Source organism: Camelina sativa, chromosome 6 (assembly GCF_030686135.1).
Source record: "Camelina sativa cultivar CO46 ecotype springtype chromosome 6, ASM3068613v1".
NCBI lineage: Eukaryota > Viridiplantae > Streptophyta > Magnoliopsida > Brassicales > Brassicaceae > Camelina > Camelina sativa.
In genome coordinates, this window is record NC_141885.1 from 10,682,498 (window position 1) to 10,701,083 (window position 18,586).

At 41.7% G+C, this 18,586-nt stretch overlaps 1 non-coding gene across 1 annotated transcript; it reads left to right on the forward strand.

Moving 5' to 3' along the window:
• The first annotated feature begins 18,233 nt into the window (after positions 1-18,233).
• LOC147942414 (small nucleolar RNA R71) lies at positions 18,234-18,340 on the forward strand. The gene has a single exon (XR_015560499.1). It is a non-coding gene; the product is annotated as a small nucleolar RNA R71 (small nucleolar RNA).
• Positions 18,341-18,586: the final 246 nt, after the last annotated feature.

The window sequence follows — 18,586 nt, forward strand, 5'->3', positions numbered from 1 at the left end:
TGATCTGAACATGAAGTTTGAAGGTCTCAACTCCAGAATGAAGTATATGGAGAGTAACATTGCCTCTACTTCAGTTCCTAAACCCAACCAACTCCCTGGAAAAGCTGTTCAAAATCCAAGGGAGTTCACTGCAAAAGCCATTCATATCTCTGATGAGGAAGTCACTAAGGACAGTGAAGTCCAAGTTTGGGGGAATTCATTAGTTACTGAAGCCCCAAGTGACGTTTGTGCAAAGCAACTGGAGTCCGTTATTGCACTCGAGCAAGTACTCGAACAGCCACTCGATCGAGTGCATGCTCGAGTGGTCGATCGAGTTGCAGACTCAGAAGCTGTCAAGCCTGCTAAGTACACTCCTCCTGCTTACAAGCCACCTCTTCCATTCCCAGGACGTTTCAAAGCACAAAAGATTAAGGAGCTTAGGGAAATCATTGAGAGAAAGGAGATGATGGCTAAGCAACAAGAAGAAGAGAGGGTTTTAAAGGAAGAAGCTGTGGTTGAGGAAGTGTTGGCCATACAAGAGATCACCATTGCTTACCAAGAAGAAGAGAGAGGACCTGCCTTGGAACAGTATGATCCATATCCTCTCTACAAAGACTTTTTGCTTGATTTGTCAAAGAAGAAGGCTGAAGCTCAAGATGAGAAGGATCTTGAGGACCTTGGAGGAGTTATCATTCCAATCAAGCTTAAGGATCCAGGTCCATTCTATCTGCCTTGCACACTTAGCTATCTTCACTACAACCAATGCCTTTGTGATTTGGGAGCTTCAACAAGTGTGATGCCATACTCCATAGCACAAAAGCTTGGGAGAACTGATTTCAAGTCCACCAACCTTCATATATGTTTAGCTGATGGGTCAAACAAGGAGATAGTTGGAAGGTTGGAGAATGTCCCAGTCAAGATAGGGAAGGCAAGGGTTCACACTGATTTTGTGGTGTTGGAGATGGACAAGGAACCTGAAGATCCAATCATTCTTGGAAGGCCATTCCTAGCCACAGTTGGAGCAGTTATTGATGTCAAAGAGGGTCTTGTGACCTTGAACATTGCTGAAGATATAGCCATGATTTTTAACATCTATAACCCAACCAACCTTCCTACCATTGATGATCAACCTTTTACTATCAAGGACAAAGGAGGTCAAGAAGGTTCAAGTGGTGAAGCAACTCCAAAGGCTAAGCTCTCCTTTCAAGATGATTCTGTGCAAAAGCTTAAGAGGTCAGTTCAAGAGTTGACTAGTATGGTTGAGGATCTTCAAGTTAAGCTGAACAAGAGGTCCTTAAGGAAGGCAAGACCAAGGCTCAAAATCAAGAAGAAACATGGTTTGTGTGTTAAGGGTAGGGTGATCAAGGATCAACTTCACAGTGATCAAGAGGTTCCAGGGAGGATTTCATCACCTCCTTGGTATCTAAACCAAGTCTAAAAAGGACACCAAAGTCAAGCTTAGTGACTTTAAACAAGCTCACTAGGGAGGAAGTCCCTAAGGTATCCTTTGTAAATATGGTTTATTTTCCTTGTAGTTTTGATGTGTTTTCTTTTTTTGTTTGTGTTGGACAGGCCTTTAGGTGAGAATGTAGTTGGGTAAGGAGGGAATTAGACTTGGAGAAGGAGACTCGCAAGCCCACTCGACCTACCCACGAGAGGTACTCGACCGAGCTGGAAAGGAATTGAGGCCCATTTGATCTTCAAATCGCTAGAACGATCAAGTGGAGGGAAGAACAAGAAGAAAAATTTTGAAATTTCAAAGTTTGGTCAAGGTGCTCGACCGTGTACAGTCGAGTGTGGGGTCGAGTGGCAGCAAAAAGCAGGTCAAAGATTCCCATTTCAAATTTGAATGGTATGGACGCTCCACCCTTGTCTCTTTGTCCCCTTAGCTTCTTTATATAGACCTTGCACGAAATTATACCTCTCACATTCTCTCATTTGCTCAAAACCATTGAATTCAAGTTTTAAAGTCTCTCGCATAGCTTATCTTTTGCTCAAGCTTAGTTCTTTCAAGTTTTTGGTTTACTAACCCATTAACTTTGAGCTTTGAGTCTATTCCCTTCAGTTCTATTTGAAAAATGTCTTCAAGAATCACTAGGACGTCTCAACAAACCGCTGCAACCTCCATGGAACGTCATGATGCTAGCCTTGAATCAAGAGGAGAAGCTGGAAGGTGAAACTGATTTTCTTTGTGGTGTATGAATGAATGTTGTATGGAATGATGATGTATGGAATGAATAGAAGTCAGGGTGTTTCAATTCCCCTTATGCAGTTGCAGTATAAGAGGTGTCAATCCTATCTGAGTGATTGTGAACAATTAAGATGTGCTTATGAGTCTAAGTCAAGCCAATTGTAAAGATTGTTTGTCACTAACAATCCTAAAATGATATATGAAATGCAGAAAGTAAAAACAACTAGAACAAGATACTAAATGCAAACAGAACAGACAAATTAAAGCTATAATGAAACTAGAACAGAGATAGAAACTATGCTAATGAACTAATGCAAGACAAGTAATGAACAGGAAACTACGTGAATGCAATGGAAATGAAACATGAATGAAACAAGACAATCACAAATCAAAAACACAAGTTCTGGGGATGAACTCGAGCAGCACTCGACCAAGTGTAGGTCGAGTACGTGGTCGAGCTAGACTTAAACGTGAAAACAGAGCAACACAAGAAAAACAGAGCAATGCTAAAACTAATCAAACAACAAGCAAGCAATGATATTTAGACTAAGATTTCAATAAACAAAGAAGGCCTTGAGGAGGGATTCATGGGCTGAGCTAATCATTGTGGTTATCTAACTTGGTCAACAAATCTCAAGCAAACTTTGAGCTGATCTCTAGACATACTATTCTAATACATGTTTAATCCACTCTCATGGCAAGAAACAATCAAACCTATGCATTTCTAGACTTCTTCTCACAGAGAAAAGAATCTACACAAGCAGGCATTAAGCAATACATCTCAAACCAAACAAGACTTCTAATCTCTTAGCAAGCCTAATGGTAAGCTCTAGATCTAGCCTTATCTATGCTCCTTAGACATTGGTGTGATGCTAAGATGCTTGAAATCAAACCCTACCTTCTCAGATATAGGATCAGCATTAAGATCATCTAGCCTAGAAGAGATCTACAACAATCAAGCTTGACCAAATCAAACAAACCACAAGATCAACCCAGCCTAACCCATCCTCAAGGTCCTAAACAAACTACTCACAAGAACACATGGTGAAATATGTCAAAAATCCAGAAAATAATGAAACTTGCATCATTAGAAAGATGAAACAGAGATCTACAATATTGATGAAGGAATAAAACTCGAAATCTTAATACTTTGAAAGTTATGAAACAAACAAAATATAAGAATCTAGTCTTTCTCTCTCAAACAAGTACAAAATCTAAAATAAAAGAAAAGTGCAAAAGGAATAAAATCTAAAAAAGGTAAAAACTAGGTTTTAGACTCTCTAAAAAGCTGGACTCTTTGGTGGCTGCAGGTACAAGGGCTTTATATAGGAGATGAGGTGGAAGCCCTAAAAATACAAAAAGTCAAAGTAGTCAACGGCTCGGTCAACTCGACCAGTGCTCGGTCGAGTGGCTGGTCGAGCTGGCTTCTCTTGTGCATTCTCCACTCGGTCGAGTCCTCCTCAGCACACGGTCGAGTGGTGGTCGAGTGGTGCGGTCGAGTTGGACTCTGGACCTTGATTCTACAGCCTTAACTCTCTTGTTTTCTCCTCAGGATTGCTTCACTTCTCCTCAGCATTGCTTCCATGCTCCTTAAGCTCCAAAATCACCTGTTTATGCATGAAAAGATGCAAATGCAATGCAACTATACTCTAATGCATGATTAGTCCTAAAGCTACACAATAATGGCCTAAATGGATAGCAAAAGATGCAAAAGTTGTGAATAAACTAAGGGAAAACAAGGTAAAATATATGAACATCAACACCCTCAAACTGATGCAATGATATCTACAAGGGAAGGTGATAGTGGTACCTTAGGGATTGTGGAAGTAGTTGTCCACATCCATCTGCATGCTGTCATAGGAGTAGTTGGGGTCTTGTTGGTGACTTGGAGGTGGAGATTGGGGCAGCTCGACGATGGGGATCGACCGGGACTCGGTCGAGTACGTGCTCGAGTGGGGGGGTCGAGCTGGACCACGAGTGTCAAAATGTTGACCTTCCTGCTGGTAGAACTGCTGGTAGAGTGCTGGATCCATGAAGTACTGGGGTGGGATGGGAGGGTAACCCTGATATCCTGGATAAGCAGCTGGAGGTGGGAAACCATAGGGTGATCTGGGCTGGAACTCGGCCGAGTGCATTGGGGGTGCTCGAGTGACCCGGTCGAGTACCTTGAAAAGGGTTGTTCTCGGGTACTTGAGCTCTTCTTCCTCTGATTTGGCTCATACATTGAAGTCCTAGCTGGTTCCACAGGGTTTGCAACTCTAGAAAGTGCTCTAGTTGAGCTACTCCTCCTCAAAGGGCTTGATGGTGTAGGTGAAGAATTCCCACTCTTCAACTCAGCAATCTCCTTCTTTAAGCCCTTGATAGACTTAGCCATGTTGGTCACCTTCTTCTTCAGCTTATCAAACCTCTTCCCATGCCATTTGTTCCATTTTTGCAGAAGGGTTAATCTCTAGGTAGCCTCCCTTACTCCTCTACTTTTTCTTGGGTTGAGCTCATAATCCTCAAAGTAAAATTGCTCCTCCCCATCAGCCATTTGCATATCTCCAGCTTCATCAACTCTAAGTTGAACTATCCCATCAAACAAATGCTCCTCAGCTGGCCATAAGTCAATGTTGACTCCTTCTTGAATGGTGGTGAGCTCTTGGTTAGGCAAAATCAGTTGCTTTTTCCCAAGTGTTGGAAGTTCAAAGTTGAAAATCTGATTCCCTTGATGCATCTCCTTGGCTAGGATGAGAGTAGAGGTGAGGTAGCTAGAGTCAATCCATCTTGGTGAAACCCTTTCTCCTCTAAGTGGAACCTTAGCAGCTTGAAGGATTGGAGTAATGATGCCTCCAATGGTTAGTGCTCCTCTTGATCCTTTGTTCTCCAACTTGCCTGCCCAACTTCTCAAGTAAATCATGTGGTCAATGAGCACCATTGCTAGGTCAGTCTCCACAGTGCTCCCAAGAATGATGGTGCCATTTCTTGCTTGGAAGATGACTCCATTGAGAGCCAAATCAATCATTTTTAGCTCCCCCTCATTAATATTCCCAGTTTCCTTCCTAGCAAAGAAGGTGTTGGCAAGAGCTTTGTGGAAGTACCTTAGGACTGGGCTCCTTATCCTTGAACTCTTGGAATTGGAGGATGAGTAGTATTTGTTGTCCCCAATGGTTTCCCACACAGCATAGAGCTCTTCTCTTGGAATCATCAAACTCCTATTGCTCCCAACCTCAAAACCAAACACATTGGCTATCTTCTTCATTGAAAGTTCATACCTTTTCCCCTTGATTGTGAAAGCAATGTGACCAGCTCCAAACTCAGCATCCTTCCTTGCATATGTATGCAGCTTGACTGTGGCTAGAAACTCACAACTCTCTTCTTTGTAGCCCTCCATGCAAAGCCCCATAAACTTGGTTAGGTTGCTCTTCTCAAAGAGATACTCCACATCTTCACCAATGGCTAGCTTCTCCATGGTTTCCTTGTGTGGATATCTAGTCCCTAAGAACTCCATTCTCATGAAAGCATCATAGAGTTGCCTCTTTGACAACCCACAAGACTCAGCTTCTCCATCATCCTCTATCTCTTCTTTTTCACTTTCTTCCTCACTCTCATTCTCACTCTCCTCTTGTTCAACCTCAACTGCTGGCCTCTTCCCTTTGGCCTTGTGTCTCCTCATGAACTCATTGAGAGTTGACTCCTTTTCCTCCTCACTTTCAGTCCTTTCAGGATCTTCCTCAACTCTCTCTCTCCTTGGACGCGGCATCTGGCTCGACCGGCTGCTCGAACCACCACTCGGTCGAGTGCATGATCGAGTGGGGCGTCGAGTGGCCCTTCCAGCTTCTCTTCTTGATTCAAGGCTAGCATCATGACGTTTCATGGAGGTTGCAGCGGTTTGTTGAGACTTCCTAGTGATTCTTGAAGACATTTTTCAAATAGAACTGAAGGGAATAGACTCAAATCTCAAAGTTAATAGGTTAGTGAACCAAAAACTTGAAAGAACTAAGCTTGAGCAAAAGATAAGCTATGAGAGAGACTTTAAAACTTGAATTCAATGGTTTTGAGCAAATGAGAGAATGTGAGAGGTATAATTTCGTGCAAAGCCTATATAAAAAAGCTAAGGGGACAAAGAGACAAGGGTGGAGCGTCCATACCATTCAAATTTGAAATGGGAATCTTTGACCTGCTTTTTGCTGCCACTCGACCCCACACTCGACTGTACACGGTCGAACACCTTGACCAAACTTTGAAATTTCAAAATTTTTCTTCTTGTTCTTCCCTCCACTTGATCGTTCTAGCGATTTGAAGATCAAATGGGCCTCAATTCCTTTCCAGCTCGGTCGAGTACCTCTCGTGGGTAGGTCGAGTGGGCTTGCAAGTTGATGTTCATATATTTTACCATGTTTTCCCTTAGTTTATTCACATCTTTTGCATCTTTTGCTAGCCATTTTCATCATTATTGTGTAGCTTTAGGACTAATCATGCATTAGAGTTTAGTTGCATTGCATTTGCATCTTTTCATGCATAAACAGGTGATTTTGGAGCTTAAGGAGCATGGAAACAATCCTGAGGAGAAGTGAAGCAATCTTGAAGGGAAAGCAAGAGAGTTAAGGCTGAAGAACCAAGGTCCAGAGTCCAACTCGACCAAGCACTCGACCGAGTGGGTAGATGGACTCGACCGAGTGGAGTGTGCACGAGAGAAGCCAACTCGACCATGGACTCGACCGAGCACTGGTCGAGTTGACCGAGTCGTTGACTACTTTGACTTTTTCTATTTTTAGGGCTTCCACCTCCTCACCTATATAAGGCCTTGTACCTGCAGCCACCAAAGTGTGCAACTTTTTAGATATTCCCTAAACCTAGTTTTTACCTTTTTTAGTTTTATTCCTTTTGCATTTTTATTTTTAAGATCTTGTACTTCCTTAAAAAGGAAGACTAGATTCTTATATAATGTTGGTTCTATAACTTTCAAGATATTGAGAATTTGAGTTTCATCCTTTCATCAATATTGAAGATCTTTGTTTAATCTTTCTAATAATGCAAGTTTCAATATTTTCTGGGTTTTTGACTTTGATCACCATGTATTGTTGTGAGTAGTTTCCTTAGGATCTTGAGGATGGGTTAGGATGGATTGATCTTGTGGTTTGTGTGACTTGGTCAAGCTTGATTGTTGTAGATCTCTTCTAGGGTAGATGATCTTAATGCTGATTCTATATCTGAGAGGGTAGAGTCTGATTTCAAGCTTCTTAGCATCACACCAATGTTTAGGAAGCATAGATAAGGCTAGATCTAGAGCTTACCATTAGGCTTGCTAAGAGATTAGAGGTCTTGTTTGGTTTGAGATGTATTGCTTAATGCCTGCTTGTGTAGATTCTTTACTGTGTGAGAACAAGTCTAGAATTGCATAGGTTTGATTGTTTCTTGACCATGAGAGTGGGAGAAACTTGTCTTAGATTAATATGTCTAGAGGTTAGCTCAAAGTTTGCTTGAGATTTGTTGACCAAGTTAGATAACCACAATGATTAGTCCATCCCATGAATCCATCCTCAGGACCTTCTTTGTTTATTGAAATCTTAGTCTTAATCCTGTTGCTTGCTTGTTGTTTGATTGGATTTAGCATTACTCTGTTTTTATTGCATTGCTCTGTTTCTGCGTCTAGTCTAGCTCGACCACCCACTCGACCTACACTCGGTCGAGTGATGCTCGAGTTCATCCCCAGAACTCTGTGTCTATGATTTGTGTTTGTCTTGTTTCATTCCTGTTTCATTCCAGTTGCATACATTTAGTTTTCAGTTCATTAATTATCTTGCATTAGTTCATTAGTAGTAGTCTCTGTTTCTGTTCTTGCTTTATCACTGTTTCAATCATTCAGTTTCATTTGCATATAGTTGTTAGTTCTTGTAGTTTATTTTCTGCATTTTACATTTTCTTCCTAGGATTGTTAGTGACAAACAATCTTTACATTTGTCTTAACTTAGATTCATATGCATATCTTAATTGTTCACAAACACTCATTTAGGATTGATACCTCTTGTACTGCAATAGCATAAGGGGAATTGAAATACCCATCCATCATTCCATTCATATCTCACCATTGCATACATCATCATTCACACCACAATATAAACCTGTTTCAATTTGGCGCCGTTGCCGGGGATCGAACCCGGGTCACCCGCGTGACAGGCGGGAATACTTACCACTATACGAAGTTTGAGGGTCTGAATTCCAGAGTTAAGTACATGGAGAGTAACATAGCGTCTTCTTCAGCTCCAAAACCCAACCAACTCCCTGGAAAAGCTGTCCAAAATCCAAGGGAGTTCACAGCCAAAGCCATTCAAGTTCATGAGGAAGAAGCCACTGAGGACAGTGCAGTTCAAATTTGGGGGAATTCATTAGTTACTGAAGCCCCAAGTGATGTTTGTAACAAGCAATTGGAGCTCGCACCTGAGCTCGACCATGGACTCGAGCAGCCACTCGATCGAGTGCGTGCTCGAGTGGTCGATCGAGCTGGACAGTCCGAGGCTGACAAACCTGCCAAGTACATTCCTCCTGCCTACAAGCCTCCTCTTCCATTCCCAGGACGTTTCAAAGCACAAAAGATTAAGGAGCTTAGGGAAATCATTGAGAGAAAGGAGATGATGGCTAAGCAACAAGAGGAAGAGAAGGCTTTGAAGGAAGTGGTTGTGATTGAAGAAGCTGTGGTTGAGGAAGTGTTGGCCATACAAGAGATCACCATTTCTTACCAAGAAGAGGAGAGAGGACCTGCCTTGGAACAGTATGATCCATATCCTCTCTACAAAGACTTTTTGCTTGATTTGTCAAAGAAGAAGGCTGAAGCTCAAGATGAGAAGGATCTTGAGAACCTTGGAGGAGTGATCATTCCAATAAAGCTTAAGGATCCAGGGCCATTCTACTTGCCTTGCACAATCAGTTACCTCCACTACAATCAATGCCTTTGTGATTTGGGAGCTTCAACAAGTGTCATTCCATATTCCATAGCTCAAAAGCTTGGGAGAACTGACTTCAAATCTACTAAACTCCATGTGTGCCTAGCTGATAGGACAAACAGAGAGGTAGTTGGGAGGTTAGAGAATGTCCCAATCAAGATAGGAAGAGCAAGGATCCACACTGACTTTGTGGTGATAGAGATGGACAAGGAGCCTGAAGATCCAATCTTACTAGGGAGGCCATTCTTAGCTACTGTTGGAGCAGTTATTGATGTCAAGGAAGGTCTTGTGACCTTGAACATTGCTGAAGATGTAGTTATGAAGTTCAATATCTACAATCCAACCAACCTTCCCACCATTGATGACCAGCCTTTTACTATGAAGGACAAAGGTGGTCAAGAAGGGTTAAGTGATAAGGCAACTCCAAAAGCTGAGCTCCCACTTCAAGAGGATTCTGTGGAAAAGCTTAAGAGGTCAGTTCAAGAGTTGACTAGTATGGTTGAGGATCTTCAAGTAAAGCTGAACAAGAGGTCTTTGAGGAAAGCAAGACCAAGGCTCAAAATCAAGAAGAAATATGGTTTGTGTGCTAAGGGTGAGGTGATCAAGGATCAACTTCACAGTGACCAAGAGGTTCCAGGGAGGATTTCATCACCTCCTTGGTATCTAGATCAAGTCTAAGAAGGAAATCAAAGTCAAGCTTAGTGACTTTAAACAAGCTCACTAGGGAGGAAGTCCCTAAGGTATCCTTTGTAAATATGGTTTAATTTGTTAGTAGTTTTGATGTGTTTTCTTTTATGTTTTTGTTGGACAGGCTTTTTATTAAGAATGTAGTTGGGTAAGAAGAGATTTGGACTTGGGCAAGGAGGTTCGCAAGCCCACTCGACCAGGCCATGAGAAGTACTCGATCGACCTGGGTAAGGATTAAGGCCCATTTGGTTTCCAAAGCTTCTAGAACGATCGAGTGGAGGGAGAAAAGGAAGAAAAATTTTGAAACTTCAAATTGGTCAAGGAGCTCGACCATGTGCTGGTCGAGTGTGGGGTCGAGTGGTAGCCAAAAAGCAGGTCAAAGAGTCCCATTTCAAATTTGAATGGTATGGATGCTCCACCCTTGTCTCATTGTCCCCTTAGCTTCTTTATATACTCCTAGCACGAGATCATACCTCTCACACTCTCTCATTTGCTCAAAATATCTAAATTCAAGCTTTAAAGTCTCTCTCAAGTTCATCTTTTGCTCAAAGCTTAGTTCTTTCTAGTTTTTGGGTCACTAACCTATTAACTTTAAGCTTTGAGTTTATTCCTCTCAGTTTTTGTTCAAAAATGTCTTCCAAGATCACTAAGAAGTCCAAGCAAGCAGCTGCAATCTCTAAGGGTCGTCATGATGTTGATTTAGAATCAAGAGAGGATGCTGGAAGGTCCACTCGACGTCCCACTCGAGCATGCACTCGACCGAGTGGCCGTCCGAGTGATCGACCGAGCCAGCGTGCGAGTTCCAGAAACCCAGCTGTTGAGGAAGATCCTAAGAGAACTGAATCAGAGGAGGAAAGGGAGCCAACACTCAATGAGTTTATGAGGAGAGCAAGGGCCAAAGGAAAGAGGCCAGCTGTTGAGGTTGAACAAGAGGGGAGTGAAAGTGAGAGTGAGGAAGAAGAAAGTGAGGAAGAAGAACTAATGGATGATGGAGAAGCTGAGTCTTGTGGATTGTCAAAGAAGCAGCTTTATGATGCTTTCATGAGGATGGAGTTCTTGGGAACCAGATATCCACATAAGGAGACCATGGAGAAGCTTGCCATTGATGAAGATGTGGAGTGTCTCTTTGAGAAGAGCAGCCTTACCAAGTTCATGGGGCTTTGTATGGAGGGGTATAGAGAGGAAAGCTGTGAGTTCCTAGCCACTGTCAAGCTGCACACATATGTGAGGAAGGATGCTGTAGTAGGAGCTGGTCACATTTCTTTCACAATCAAAGGGAAGAAGCATGAGCTCTCAATGAAGAAGCTGGCTGATGTGTTTGGTTTTGAGGTTGGGAGCAATAGGAGCTTGATGGTTCCAAGAGAAGAACTGTATGCTGTGTGGGAAACCATTGGGGATAACAAGCTCTACTCATCCTCCAACTCCAAGAGCTCAAGGATTAGGAGCCCAGTCTTGAGGTACTACCACAAAGCTCTTGCCAACACCTTCTTTGCTAGGAAGGAAACTGGAAACATCAATGAGGGAGAGTTAAAGATGATTGACTTGGCTCTCAATGGAGTTCTTCTTCAAGCAAGGAATGGAACCATCATCCTTGGTAGCACTGTGGAGATTGATCTTGCAATGGTGCTGATAGACCATATGATATATTTGAGAAGTTGGGTAGGCAAGCTTGAGAACAAGGGTTCAAGAGGAGCACTTACCATTGGAGGCATCATTACTCCAATTCTTCAAGCTGCTAACATTCCACTTAGAGGAGAAGGGGTCTCACCAAGATGGATTGATTCCAGCTACCTAACCTCTACACTCATCCTAGCCAAGGAGATGCATCAAGGAAACCATATCTTTAACTTTGAGCTGCCAACAGTTGGGAAGAAACAAGTGATCCTACCAAACAAAGAGCTCACTACCATTCAAGAAGGAGCCAACATTGATTTTTGGCCAGCTGATGAGTACTTATTTGATGGAGTAGTACAGCCTAGAGTTGATGCAGCTGGAGATGTAGAGATGGGTGATGGAGAGGAGCAGTTCTACTTTGAGAACTATGAGCCCAATCCAAGGGATAGTAGAGGAGTGAGAGAGCATAGCAAGAGGTTGACATTGCTGCAAAAGTGGAACAAATGGCATGGGAAGAGGTTTGACAAGCTCAAGAAGAAGGTGACCAACATGGCTAAGTCCATTAGAGGCCTGAAGAAGGAAGTTGCTGACTTGAAGAGTGGAAACTCTTCACCAACTCCATCAAGCCCTTTGAGGAGGAGTGGCTCAACTAGAGCACTTTCAAGAGTTGCAAACCCTGTGGAACCAGCTAGGGCTTCAATGTATGAGCCAAATCAGAGGAAGAGGAGCTCAAGTACCCGAGAACAACAGTTTTCAAGGCACTCGACCGGGTCACTCGAGCACCCACTCGACCGAGCACCTTGGAGCCACTCGACCGAGTTCCAGCCTAGACCACCATTTGGCTTCCCACCTCCAGCTGCTTATCCAGGCTATCCAGGTTACCCCCCCATACCACCACAATACTTTATGGATCCAGCACAATACCATCAGTACCAGCAGTACCAGACTCAAGATATGGATACTCGCTGTCCAGCTCGACCCCCCCACTCGGACATGCACTCGACCGAGTCACGGTCGATTGGCATTGTCGAGCTGCCCCAATCACCTTCTTCCAGTCACCAGCAGGATCCCAGCTACACCTTTGATAGTATGCAGGAGGATGTGGACAGCTTCTTCTCCAATCCTTGAGGTAACATTATCACCTTACCATTGTATATACCATAGCATTTCATATGTTGTGTTTTGTTTTAAGTCTTGAATCCTCAAGCAAATTTCTTTCACACAAGGGACTGTGTGATTTAAGTTTGGGGGAGGGTTTGAGATAGCATTTGATGTTGTGTTTTGTTTTCTTATTTCAAATTTTTATCATCATCATGTTAGCACTTGCATAATCATCTAAGGCATAGGAAAACCATAAAAATTTGAAAATTTTTTGCAAAAATCTTTATAAAAAAAAGAGTGTTCATGTAGTTTGCATTACATATTTAAGTATTTTGTTTATCATATAGGACTGTTTGCATTAGGGATCTATGATGAGTTTTTCCTTGTTAGCTTGCTTAATTCACTAGACTAAGATCAATGCCCAAGTTAATAGTACTTTGATGCTAGTTGAGTGGTTCGAAACATAAGATTGAACCAAGCCTTGAATTCCTGAATTGCATTTGGTCTAAATTGAAGCATGTTGTGATTTGATGCCATTTCCTATCTATAAGAACCTAATATTGACTGTTAATTATCAATGTATGCATTGCTTTAAACTCATGGATACCATATACTTATTTGGATCATCTTTCTCCTTTTGCCACTCTTGTTGATCCAAGTAGCTGATTTCACTTTTAAATCAATTTCCCTACCCCTAACCAAACCTTCTTTCAAGCCATGTTTATTCTTGTGTGTGTGAGGCCTATTTTTGGGATTGAGCTTGGTAGAAAGTGTTAGGTTTGAACTGACAAGAGTAAAACCTTGTGTAGTTCTAGTTTGCATTTTTCAAACTAGATAGGACTAGGTGGTTCACTTGTTGGGTTTGGGACTTGGCTGTCATGAAAAGAAAAGAGGAAAAAGAGAAAGAAAAGGTTAGAGTCTTTAGGAGGGGAATGTGTTTAAGTAAATTTAAAGTCTAGTGAAAGAATGGGAAGAATAAGGTTATCTAAGATGGTTCTAGTTAAAGAAAAGAAAAGAAAGCAAAGTGAAGTTTAGCAAAAAGCTTATATGTCTTAAGAATAAGAAGAAAAGAGAACCATAGCAATAAGAAAAAAAAATTCCCATTCCACTAGAAAGATCAATTAAGAAACCTCTCCTAAGACTTGAAAACCAAAAGAGAAAAGGGTGAAAGAGAAAAGAAGAAGTTAAAGGGTAGCACTAGGATCATTTGGGTTTAGATTGATAGGATAAACACTTTGGGTACCTTTGGGTAGACAAGGCTTTATTCTTGTATGTGTCTAGGTGTTCTTACCTTTAGCATTCTTCTAAAGCTCAATCCATTTTTATGAGAGAACCTTGATATTGACAAGCCCCACTCTAAAAAAAAGAGAGACCATCATTGTCTCAAAACCCTTTATTACCAAGCCAAATGAGTTTAAGCATTGCATAGAATTGATTCATGTTCTTGATTAATGAATGTTAAAGGAATTGGTTGATTTGAATGCATGTGGATATCTAAGGCTTAAATCAGTAAAGGTTGTGAAATGCTTGTCTAAAATTTTTAATTCCAGCTCATTCAACTTGCATCATAGTATTAGTAACTTGGACATTGATTCTAGATGGTCTATTTGCAAGCTTTAGGAGCTGAGATCCCACTTTCAAACCTCATCTACCTTCTTATGTCTTGTTTATTTGCTTGAGGGCAAGCAAAGACTAAGTTTGGGGGTGTTGATGTTCATATATTTTACCATGTTTTCCCTTAGTTTATTCACATCTTTTGCATCTTTTGCTAGCCATTTTCATCATTATTGTGTAGCTTTAGGACTAATCATGCATTAGAGTTTAGTTGCATTGCATTTGCATCTTTTCATGCATAAACAGGTGATTTTGGAGCTTAAGGAGCATGGAAACAATCCTGAGGAGAAGTGAAGCAATCTTGAAGGGAAAGCAAGAGAGTTAAGGCTGAAGAACCAAGGTCCAGAGTCCAACTCGACCAAGCACTCGACCGAGTGGGTAGATGGACTCGACCGAGTGGAGTGTGCACGAGAGAAGCCAGCTCGACCATGGACTCGACCGAGCACTGGTCGAGTTGACCGAGCTGTTGACTACTTTGACTTTTTCTATTTTTAGGGCTTCCACCTCCTCACCTATATAAGGCCTTGTAGCTGCAGCCACCAAAGTGTGCAACTTTTTAGATATTCCCTAAACCTAGTTTTTACCTATTTTAGTTTTATTCCTTTTGCATTTTTATTTTTAAGATCTTGTACTTCCTTAAAAAAGAAGACTAGATTCTTATATTTTGTTGGTTCTATAACTTTCAAGATATTGAGAATTTGAGTTTGATCCTTTCATCAATATTGAAGATCTTTGTTTAATCTTTCTAATAATGCAAGTTTCAATATTTTCTGGGTTTTTGACTTTGATCACCATGTATTGTTGTGAGTAGTTTCCTTAGGATCTTGAGGATGGGTTAGGATGGATTGATCTTGTGGTTTGTGTGACTTGGTCAAGCTTGATTTTTGTAGATCTCTTCTAGGGTAGATGATCTTAATGCTGATTCTATATCTGAGAGGGTAGAGTCTGATTTCAAGCTTCTTAGCATCACACCAATGTTTAGGAAGCATAGATAAGGCTAGATCTAGAGCTTACATTAGGCTTGCTAAGAGATTAGAGGTCTTGTTTGGTTTGAGATGTATTGCTTAATGCCTGCTTGTGTAGATTCTTTACTGTGTGAGAACAAGTCTAGAATTGCATAGGTTTGATTGTTTCTTGACCATGAGAGTGGGAGAAACTTGTCTTAGATTAATATGTCTAGAGGTTAGCTCAAAGTTTGCTTGAGATTTGTTGACCAAGTTAGATAACCACAATGATTAGTCCATCCCATGAATCCATCCTCAGGACCTTCTTTGTTTATTGAAATCTTAGTCTTAATCCTGTTGCTTGCTTGTTGTTTGATTGGATTTAGCATTACTCTGTTTTTATTGCATTGCTCTGTTTCTGCGTCTAGTCTAGCTCGACCACCCACTCGACCTACACTCGGTCGAGTGATGCTCGAGTTCATCCCCAGAACTCTGTGTCTATGATATTTGTTTGTTGTTTCATTCCTGTTTCATTCCAGTTGCATACATTTAGTTTTCAGTTCATTAATTATCTTGCATTAGTTCATTAGTAGTAGTCTCTGTTTCTGTTCTTGCTTTATCACTGTTTCAATCATTCAGTTTCATTTGCATCTAGTTGTTAGTTCTTGTAGTTTATTTTCTGCATTTTACATTTTCTTCCTAGGATTGTTAGTGACAAACAATCTTTACATTTGTCTTAACTTAGATTCATATGCATATCTTAATTGTTCACAAACACTCATTTAGGATTGATACCTCTTGTACTGCAATAGCATAAGGGGAATTGAAACACCCATTCATCATTCCATTCATATCTCACCATTGCATACATCATCATTCACACCACAATATAAACCTGTTTCACGAGTCTCCTTCTCCAAGTCAAATTCCCTCCTTACCCAACTACATTCTCACCTAAAGGCCTGTCCAACACAAATATAAAAGAAAACACATCAAAACTACAAGGAAAATAAACCATATTTACAAAGGATACCTTAGGGACTTCCTCCCTAGTGAGCTTGTTTAAAGTCACTAAGCTTGACTTTGGTGTCCTTTTTAGACTTGGTTTAGATACCAAGGAGGTGATGAAATCCTCCCTGGAACCTTTTGATCACTGGAAGTTGATCCTTGATCACCTCACCCTTAACACACAAACCATGTTTCTTTCTTGATTTTGAGCCTTGGTCTTGCCTTCCTTAAGGACCTCTTGTTCAGCTTAACTTGAAGATCCTCAACCATACTAGTCAACTCTTGAACTGACCTCTTAAGCTTTTCCACAGAATCATCTTGAAAGGAGAGCTTAGCCTTTGGAGTTGCTTCACCACTTGAACCTTCTTGACCTCCTTTGTCCTTGATAGTAAAAGGTTGATCATCAATGGTAGGAAGGTTGGTTGGGTTATAGATATTAAACTTCATGGCTATATCTTCAGCAATGTTCAAGGTCACAAGACCCTCTTTGACATCAATAACTGCTCCAACAGTGGCTAGGAATGGCCTTCCAAGAATGATTGGATCTTCAGGTTCCTTGTCCATCTCCAACACCACAAAATCAGTGTGAACCCTTGCCTTCCCTATCTTGACTGGGACATTCTCCAACCTTCCAACTATCTCCTTGTTTGACCCATCAGCTAAACATATATGAAGGTTGGTGGACTTGAAATCAGTTCTCCCAAGCTTTTGTGCTATGGAGTATGGCATCACACTTGTTGAAGCTCCCAAATCACGAAGGCATTGGTTGTAGTGAAGATAGCTAAGTGTGCAAGGCAGATAGAATGGACCTGGATCCTTAAGCTTGATTGGAATGATAAATCCTCCAAGGTCCTCAAGATCCTTCTCATCTTGAGCTTCAGCCTTCTTCTTTGACAAATCAAGCAAAAAGTCTTTGTAGAGAGGATATGGATCATACTGTTCCAAGGCAGGTCCTCTCTCTTCTTCTTGGTAAGCAATGGTGATCTCTTGTATGGCCAACACTTCCGCAACCACAGATTCTTCCTTCAAAACCCTCTCTTCTTCTTGTTGCTTAGCCATCATCTCCTTTCTCTCAATGATTTCCCTAAGCTCCTTAATCTTTTGTGCTTTGAAACGTCCTGGGAATGGAAGAGGTGGCTTGTAAGCAGGAGGAGTGTACTTAGCAGGCTTGACAGCTTCTGAGTCTGCAACTCGATCGACCACTCGAGCATGCACTCGATCGAGTGGCTGTTTGAGTACTTGGTCGAGTGCAATAACGGACTCCAGTTGCTTTGCACAAACATCACTTGGGGCTTCAGTAACTAATGAATTCCCCCAAACTTGGACTTCACTGTCCTCAGTGACTTCCTCATCAGAGATATGAATGGCTTTTGCAGTGAACTCCCTTGGATTTTGAACAGCTTTCCAGGGAGTTGGTTGGGTTTAGGAGCTGAAGTAGAGGCAATGTTACTCTCCATATACTTCATTCTGGAGTTGAGACCTTCAAACTTCATGTTCAGATCATTGTACTGTGATGTGAGCCTTTGATTCAACTCAGCAAACTGCTTGGCTTCCTCAATCTTGCCTTGTGTTTGCCCAATCAACAACTGTTGCATCATTGCTCTTAAGTCTTGTTCCTGGCCTTGGTTAGTCTGAAACCCTGGTGGGGGACACAATTGGGGCTGGAACACTTGGTGTTGTTGCTTGGGGATGTAGTTTTGTTGCTATTGAGGTTGAGGAGGTGGATAGACCTGGTCTTGAGGGTTGGCCACATTGGTGCTCCTATAAGAGAGATTGTTGTTCTTGAAACCTCCTTGGTTGTAGCCTTTGAATCCTCCCTGGTTTTGCATGTAGCACAACTCAGCAAATTCAGGCTCCCCCTCTTGAACTGGAGCTTCCTCTTCACAAATGAAGTGAATGGACTTGGATTGGCTGAGGAGGATCTTGTCAAGCTTCTCATTGACCATCTTCAAATCCTTCTTATACTTGTCCTCTTGATCAGTTGAGGAGCTCCTTATGGTCCTATCATAGTCCTCATCATAATTGCCATCAGATTGAGCAAGATTCTCAACTAATTCCCATCCTTCTTCCACATTCTTGTTGAGGAAGTTGCCATTGGAGGCTGTGTCAAGAAGCATTCTTATCTTGGGAAGCACTCCTCTATACAAGGTGCTTAGAAGTGACTCATTGCTGAAGCCATGGTGAGGACACTGAGTTTGGAATCCTTTAAACCTCTCCCAAGCTTCACAAAAGCTCTCATTATTCCTTTGAGCAAACCCAGAAATCTCATTCCTCAGCCTAGCAGTCCTTGCATTGGAGAAGAACTTGGCCAGAAAAGCTTTCTTGCATGCATCCCATGTGGTGATAGCTCCAGTAGGTAGAGTCTTCTCCCAAAGGTGAGCTTTGTCTCCAAGAGAAAATGGGAAGAGCCTTAATTTGAATCCATCTTCACTCACTCCATTGATCTTTGTGAGTCCACAGATTCTGTCAAACTCATCAAGGTGATCTAGTGGATCCTCCATTGGCAACCCATGAAACTTGTTGGC